The following is a 9,075-nucleotide window of genomic DNA, read 5'->3' as shown; positions in this document are numbered from 1 at the left end:
CTCCGACATTCGTGCCACGTGACCAGCCCTCTGTAGCCTGCCATATTTTATCAGCTTGATGCGTGTTAGTATTTCTTTTTTCACAAGATGATAGAAAACAATATCGCACGCTTAGCCTTGGGGCTAATAGCGGTCTCGATCAACCAGATTAGTTGAGAGAATTCGTTATCGATATTGTTTTTGGCACATTTTGTATGTGTAGGATAAGTACAACGATGATGATGATGATGATGATGGTCCCGCCACATACCCCTACAAAGGTTTGAGCTGGACGATTTATCTATAGATAATTAATGTAGTCACATTTTGATCAGTTATACAAAAAAAACGAACTGATTTTACCTTCAGATATAAACTTCTTCAAAAACTGTATACTTGATTCATAGAGCACACAAAACTAGCACAGGGTTTTCATGACCTCCAGCCAGACTAACCACAACTACTTCATGATTTTCTCTAAGCATTCAAATACCAATTTTAACTTTATTGCTAAAAGAAATCATTTATATCTGAAACCCGCGCGCGAGGCTCAAGCTTTTGTAGTCTCTGCCTATTATTTTTTAAAGCTACAACAACATAAATGGAAAAAAAATCCATCATTATCACCGTGACGAACACAGTAGTTTTGTTGTTAAAAATTTTGAAAAGTCCAATTTAATATAAACATATGAATAAAATTTTACAACACAATCAGATCCGTTCGCATTAACTTCGTCATTTACAAGCTTCAATAAAACAATCAATATATGAATAGAAACCAAAACAAATTATTCATCTAAAATAAATCCGTTTGTTAAAACTTCGTCATTCAAAATCCGTTTGTTCAAACTTCGTCAGGTAAACTCTACATCATTTTGAAAAACTTAGTGTCGTTCTATACAATAGAAACTTTCACGTGTGAAATACAACGATACACCGTGCCCCAGTGCTGAGTCGAGAAAATTTCCAACTCGAAAAGATCCTCGACTCGATCGGGAATCGAACCCGATATCACAACCGTGTGGGAGAGCTAGCCGACCGACATCGCTAACCACAGAGCCACGGGGACCACTAAGATGATAGAGAAATCTGCTTATGAACAGTCGAGAAGATAGCTCAAGGAGTGAGGTTGTTTTCCCGTCTCCAGCCCTCATCTTCACTATACCTGGAGACTGGCAGTTAGCTACCACCGGCGTGTTGGTGGTTGACCAGCCACACACTTTGTAGCTCCAGGACTATCTGAGAGGCTTTTTGAACTAATCTGTCCGGAGTAGTGTCTGGCCCGTTCACTACCATCATGTCGCTCCTCGCGCGCGCAATACGAGAGCATACGAAGAAGACATGCTCAGCGGTCTCCTTCACATGGACGCACTCGGGATATATGGGGGACCTTGTACTAAATGCACACTGACCAGACAGGACCTATGTCAGGTGGAAGTTGACTTCTCTGCGGCGCCTCTCAACCCATTCGTATACCTCCGGAATCCTAGCTGCAGTGAAAATATCACTCACGCCGCGAAACGGATAGCAGTTTGGGGACTGAGTCAACTTCACCGCCAGAACGAACTTCGATCCTCTGATCGAGAATTATCACTTATTCCGCACACGTTGCGGAACCCAAGATCTCACTGATTTTGTATCACACCGGCTTTCGGACAAGAAAAGACGCTCAAACAACTGATATATTGCGTACTGATCTGATATCTAACTCGCTTCGAGATTTATAGATGACAGTAATAATCGAATAATCTTAATTGATCGATTGACCACTACGCACAAAGTATACTGGCGTTCGCCTTGAATTTGATTCGATTCTATTTGTGTTAAGAAAGACTTTTAGCGTGAGTATAGATTTAGGCATTTAACTAATTAGGTTAAGATTTTTTTTTTTTGCTGTGTGGACTTCCTCACTGCGGCCAGAATCGTTGATCTATTGTGAGATATGCCCGCATGTCTGCTGTATCTCGCACTTCTATTATTAGCAATACCGCTATTGAAAAGTGGCATTGCTTATTATTATTTTTTTATCAGTGCTTGTGTGTAATGTGCTACCCTTCCTTTTTACACGCTTATTGTTCTTCTATACCGAGCCTCGTTCCTCCTGCCAAATATCGCCAATTATAATTCCCTGGAGAAGTTTCATTGTGCGTCCTTCTGGCCAGTTTTATTGATTAGACTTATTTTTGTAAAGAGGAAATCAGGCAAAGGTATTGTAGATTTCAGCGTAAAGGAAGATTGATTGGTGGGGAGCCTGAGAATAAACCTATGCTTGACAAAGCGGACTATGTTACCTTGCGGCTACGCAGCTCTCCTTTGGTTAAGATTTAGTTCTAGATTAATTCTAATTTTAAGGTTTACAAATTGTGTTTTAGCTTAGTGGTCAACTCGAACAGTAAGGTTTGTTTCATTTAGAATTTGACCGCATACAATTTCCGATTTCTTCATGAGAAAACAACGTACAAATTTGGTAAAAATATTTTTTTGCAGGGTTTTTATTAAACTTCAAAGAAAAAATACAAGAAAAATTATTTGTCTGCTGTTCTGATGATCTGAATTCCCGGACTGTTCATCGAATACCTCCCATAAATTTCTGTAGAGTGGCAACATTAACCGTATCGGCCATTTTTCTCCACCACTTCGCCATTTCAGATGATATTTTGGTTGATTTGCACACTTCTTCAATTTACACTTGATTATTGCCCAATATCTTTCGATGGGACGAAACTGTGGGCAGTTTGGTGGATTAATCCTTTTTTGGAGAACAATAATATTATTCTTCTTGTACCATTCCAATACATCCCGGGCGTAGTTTATTTATTTATTTATTTCACTTCGTCTTCAGTTCAAGCTGTACAGACTGACCTTAACTAGTTAATATATCTTATACTAATTTTAAAACGTTGTCTAGTTATATTAAAGTCAAAAACATCACTATTACTTAGTAAATTGAAACATTTCTCCAGCGGGTGGTTTAGTCCGAATACTGTTCGATGTCTAGTTGTCCAGAACAGTGAGCGTGGGCGTGATCGATGCGTTGGTACGCAGATGTTTACCTGCTGTAGTAGGTCAGGGCAATCAATACGATTGCTCAGTATATCGAAAGCGAACATGCGTTGCAAGAATGTGCGTCTCTGGTGCAAGGGTTCCAGTCTAATTAATCGGCATCGCTGATCATACGGCAATAATCTTCGAGGCTCAACCCAAGGTAATCGTCGTAGAGCGAAGCGAAGAAAACACCGTTGTATCTTTTCCATGCGAACGATTTGGGCTTCTTGATGGGGTGCCCAGATTTAAACAGCGTATTCAAGAACGCTTCGCACAATCGAGCAGTAGGGTGTTTTAAGCGCATACACGTCGCTGTAGTGCTGCTGCGTCCGCGCTCTGGTGAAGCTTATTATTTTACATTTCGTCGCGTTCATCTCCATGCCATTAAATTTATACCAGAACACTATATTGTCGATGTCTTGCTGTAAAGCGGCACGATCAACCAATAAGCTGATGACTCGGTAAACCTTCAAATCGTCGGCGTACATGAGGTGATGAGAATTAAGGCGGTGGCACAAGTCGTTCACAAACAAAATAAAGATTAAAGGCCCGAGATGGCTGCCTTGTGGTACACCAGAAGGTGTCGAAAACCGAACTGTCTCTGCGGAATTAAATTTTACCATAGCCGATCTGTCCTGTAAGTAGCAGCGGAGCCACAAGATGAGTCAGCTAGAAAAACCTAACTTTTCCAGCTTTCTTAGTGTTAGTTCGTGGGGCACCTTGTCAAAAGCTTTGGCTAAATCTACGTAGACGCTGTCCACTTAGCAGTGTTTTTCTAAATGAGTGTTGAGTTGGGACTCTAAACAGAGCTGACACGATGGTTCCCCGGCGAGACGGGGGTTGGGGAATGCCCAACAAGCCGCCCCGGAAAACAACATGTTACAAACAACGTAAGAGATAATACGGATCGGAACAATCGGCATAGACCTAGGCAACGAAATAAGGACTACGATTGGAAACTTGGGACATGGAACTGCAAATCGCTCTGCTTTCCAGGATGCGACTGGATAATCTATGACGAGCTACATCCATGCAACTTCGAAGTCGTAGCGCTGCAGGAACTTTGTTGGACAGGACAGAAGGTATGGAGAAGCGGGCACCGGGCGGCTACTTTCTACCAGAGCTGTGGCACCACCAGCGAGCTGGGAACCGGCTTCATAGTACTGGGTAAGGTGCGCCAACGCGTGATAGGGTGGCAGCCGATCGACGCAAGGATGTGCAAGTTGAGGATAAAGGGCCGGTTCTTCAACTACAGCATCATCAACGTGCACTGCCCACATGAAGGAAGACCCGACGACAAGAAGGAAGCGTTCTACGCGCAGCTGGAGCAGGTCTACGATAGCTGCCCGCGACGGGACGTGAAAATCGTTATTGGGGACATGAATGCTAAGGTAGGCCGGGAGGCAATGTACAGACTGGTAATCGGACCAGATAGCCTGCATGCCGTGTCTAATGATAACGGCCATCGGTGCGTAAACTTTGCGGCCTCCCGTGGTATGGTAGTCCGAAGTACCTTTTCTCCCGCAAAGATATCCACAAATCCACCTGGAGATCCTACAAATCCACCTGGGCGGTGTATAACACCCGCCGAAGTTGAAAGCCGCGACCAAATATTGAGCAACTGCGGGACGCCGAGGCTGCACAGGAATACGCGCAGTAGCTGGAGGCAGTGCTACCCACGGAAGAGCAGCTTGGCGCAGCTACCCTTGGAGATGGCTGGAGGAGCATCCGATCCGCCATAAGTAGCACTGCTGTAGCGCTTTCGGGTACAAGGGCCCCGAATCATAGAAATGACTGGTTTGACGGCGAATGCAAACGGTTAGTCAAGGAGAAGAATGCAGCACGGGCGAGAATGCTGCAACACCGCACGAGAGCGAACGTGGAACGATACCGACAGGCACGGAACAGCCAAAAACTCAGTCCTCCGAAGGAAGAAGCGCCAGCAACAGGACCGAGATCGCGTAGCGATGGAAGAGCTGTACCAAGCTAACGACACTCGGAAGTTCTACGAGAAGCTGAACAGCTCCCGTAAAGGCTTCGTGCCGCAAGCCGATATGTGCAGGAGCTTGGACGGCAACCTCCTTACTGACGAGTGTGAGGTGATCGAAAGGTGGAGGCAGCACTTCGACGAGCATCTAAACGGCGATGCAGTAGAGCGCGAGGACGGTATGGCAACTGATCTTGGTGCACGAGCAGAAGACATCAGAATTCTAGCCCCCGATCTTCTGGAGGTGGAGGAGGAGATTGGTCGGCTGAAAAACAACAAAGCTGCTGGAGTGGACCAACTTCCCAGCGAGCTATTGAAATACGGTGGAGAAACACTGGCTAGAGCCGTGCACTGGGTCATTGTCAAGGTTTGGGAGGAAAAACGAGTACCGGAGGAGTGGATGGGGGGTTTTGTGTGTCCCATCTACAAAATGGGCGACAAACTGGAGTGCTGCAATTATCGGGCAATCACTCTGTTGAACGCCGCCCACAAGGTACTCTCCCAAATACTTTGCCGTCGATTATCGCCATTTGCGAAGCAGTTCGTGGGGCATTACCAGGCGGGATTCATGGGTGCCCGCGCCACCACGGATCAGATATTCGCGGTTCGGCAGGTTATGCAGACATGCCGCGAATATAACGTGCCCACACATCATTTGTTCATCGATTTCAAATCGGCGTACGACACAATCGATCGGGACAAGCTATGGCAAATTATGCACGACTACGGTTTTCCGGACAAACTGACGCGGTTGGTCAAAGCGACGATGGATCGAGTGATGTGTGTAGTTCGTGTTTCGGGGGCACTCTCGAGCCCCTTCGAAACCCGAAGAGGGCTGAGGCAAGGTGATGGTCTCTCGTGCCTACTGTTCAACGTTGCCCTGGAAGGTGTCATTAGAAGAGCGGGGATTAATACGAGTGGCACGATTTTCCAAAAGTCGGTTCAACTGTTTGGTTTCGCCGACGATATCGACATTGTGGCTCGGACCTTTGTGAAGATGGCGGATACGTACATCGGATTAAAGGCTGAAGCCAAAAAGATTGGACTGGTCATCAATGCATCGAAGACGAAGTACATGAAAGGAAGGGGTTCACGAGAAGACAGTAACAGTATCAGTAACCTCCCACCTCGAGTTCAAATTGGTGGTGATGAAATCGAGGTGGTCGATGAGTTCGTGTACCTGGGCTCACTGATAACTGCCGACAACGATACCAGCAGAGAAATTCAACGGCGTATTATGACAGGAAATCGTGCATACTTTGGTCTCCGGAGGACGCTTCGATCGAGTAGAATTCGCCGCCGCACCAAGTTAACCATCTACAAGACGCTGATCAGACCGGTAGTCCTCTACGGGCATGAGACATGGACTATGCTTGTGGAGGACCAACGCGCCCTTGCGGTGTTCGAGCGGAAGGTGCTGCGTACCATTTTCGGTGGACTGCAGATGGAAAACGGAGTGTGGAGAAGGCGAATGAACCACGAACTGCAGGAGCTGCTTGGGAAGGCATCTATCGTCCACACCGCTAAGATAGGCAGGCTGCGGTGGGCTGGGCATGTTGTAAAGATGTCGGACGACAGCCCGGTAAAGATGGCTCTTGAAACCAATCCGTCAGGGAGGAGACGGAGAGGTGCACAGCGGGCAAGGTGAATCGATCAGGTGGAAGACGACCTGCGGACCCTACGCAGACTGCAGAGCTGGCAAACTCCAGCCATGGACCGAGTGGAATGGGGACGACTCTTACGTACAGCAAAGGCCACTCCACGGCTTGGGACTGTTTGGTAAGGTAAGCATGCTAGCATAAACCATTAGGTTCGTGGTAGTAGAGCGGTTTGAGTGTTTTTGCAGGACAACAGAGAATGGGGGGGCGTCACGGCAGACAATTTCCATGCGCTAGGGAAAGTACCTTCTCGTAAAGACAGGTTGAAAATGCGGCATATCGGTAACGCGAGTGTCTGTGCATCGCTGAATGAAAGCAGGAGGTAGTTTGTCCGGACCAGGGCCCTTTGACGGGTCTACAGATTTCAGCGCGGTGGTAACCTCGGCAGTAGTGAATGTCGGACGTGGCAGGTGTATATCGTACAACGACAAGGAATTCAACAACTCGGGGGAAACAGGTGTAGGGATGGAGTTGTACACTGATTTGAAGAAGGTAGCAAAAAGTTCGACCTAAGCATCAGTGTCGTTGCTGGTTGTGCCCTCGTAAGTCATCACTGTAGTTGCAGCTAGCTATACCAGGCCAGAACTTCACGGGCTTTCGTGTGACTGGATGAGCGACAAAACTATTTCCTTAAAACACTTCTCCTTATAAACTTGTCAATTCATGGTTGCTCCAGTGATGAAAACGTTTGTCTTCTTTCCACAGCTACAGATGGCTTGCCAAATCATCAACTTGTGGGCGAATTTATCCGTGAAAACATATTTGAACCTTTCTGGAGCATTTCCCTTATGGTTAGCAAGGTAAACTTTCCGACCCGGGATTTGTCCAAAGTCCATTTTGATGTATGTTTCATCGTCCATCAAAATACAGCCGTGATACTTTGACAGGACTTGCTCTTGTAGCTTTTTTCCCGGGTTTTGGCAACCAGGTTCTGTTTCAGTATCTTGTTGGGAGGGTTTTCATCGTAATTGTGCACCATTTTTTCTAGTCTCTCGTGTTTCACCTTGGATAACTTTTCAACGCGTGTACCAATGCTAATGCAATTTTCACCACTAAGTAAACAAAACTTTCAGATCAAAACGCTGTTATTAGTTTTTTGGTACGACAACTAGAGACGCTGCAGTAAATAAAAGGAAACGGCCAAATACTAAGTGGAACGAATTGTACCTCCAATTCCGCTTGTGTCATGTTGATCGAAGCACTCTACATCCTCTTTAATGGAGATGCTGGAAGGCGTCATGCTGAACAAGATGCAGATTGCGTCGCACGACACTGTACGATATTCACTCACAACCCTCAGGCTTGTTGCTCTGATTTACGGTTATTCACAACCGTAACCTTATCTTATGGTGCGCTAACTTCAGTTTCCTGGACTCTCCGATCGACTCGCCGTAGACCTCCAGCATTATGTCGTCCGCAAAGCCCACGATGACAACCCCTGCACTATAGACTAGTACTAGAGTCTGGAAATTGGTTTCCGGTGCAATGATGCTTCTGAGAGCAAGCGCTATGGACTCACTCTCCATTCTTCAGTTTTCCGCCAAACATTGAAGGCATTTCGGATGTTACTGATGGTAGGTCTTTTCGAGGACCAGACATCGACTGTGACCGTTATCTCGTCGTTTGTAAGATCCGCGCACGGTTGTCGAACGTGTTGAAATTTCGCACAGAGAGGACGATGCGTCTCAACGCTGATGGCGTGGCGAAAGAATACGCCAGAGAGCTGGATCAACGGATCACAGAACAGCAGGAGGAAGTAGTAATTACGGTACGACGCGTGGGAGACAACGTAAGAGCTGGTTTGATGCTGAGAGGCAGAGAGCGACCGACGAGAAGAACCGTACCAGGAGCCGCATGCTCACTGTAGCTTCACATCAGAACAGAGAGAGAGATACAGGGAGGCAAGAGCGGCCAAAAGTAGAGTCCACCGTCGGAAGAAGCGCGACCACGAACGAAAAACAACGGGCGGAGCTTCTAGAGAACAATCAACAGAGTCAGACTATAAAGCATTACGTTGCTCAACTTCGCATACAAAATGCTCTTCCCTATCCTGTCCATGGAATTGGAAACAATCAATGGAATCCTTCGTCGGCGAATACCAGGCTGGTTTTCGACAGGGATGTTCCCCGATGGATCAAATTTTCACCCTGCAACAGAGCCTTGATAATTTCTGAGAATATAACTTGCAATTTTAAGGCGGCATACGACTCAATTAAAAGCAACGAGCTGGGGCAGATAGTACTGGAACGCGGTTTCCTGACGAAACTGATTAAGCTGAGTCGTATGACGCTGGAGGGATCGAAATCATGCGTGCGGATAGCTGCAAGACATCAGTTGCGTTCATAACGTTAGATGGACTGAAACAGAGAGATGCGCTCTCCATCTTACTGTGTAACAGTAAGATGG

Source organism: Wyeomyia smithii, chromosome 1 (assembly GCF_029784165.1).
Source record: "Wyeomyia smithii strain HCP4-BCI-WySm-NY-G18 chromosome 1, ASM2978416v1, whole genome shotgun sequence".
NCBI classification, from domain to species: domain Eukaryota; kingdom Metazoa; phylum Arthropoda; class Insecta; order Diptera; family Culicidae; genus Wyeomyia; species Wyeomyia smithii.
Note: the sequence above shows the minus strand (reverse complement) of the source record.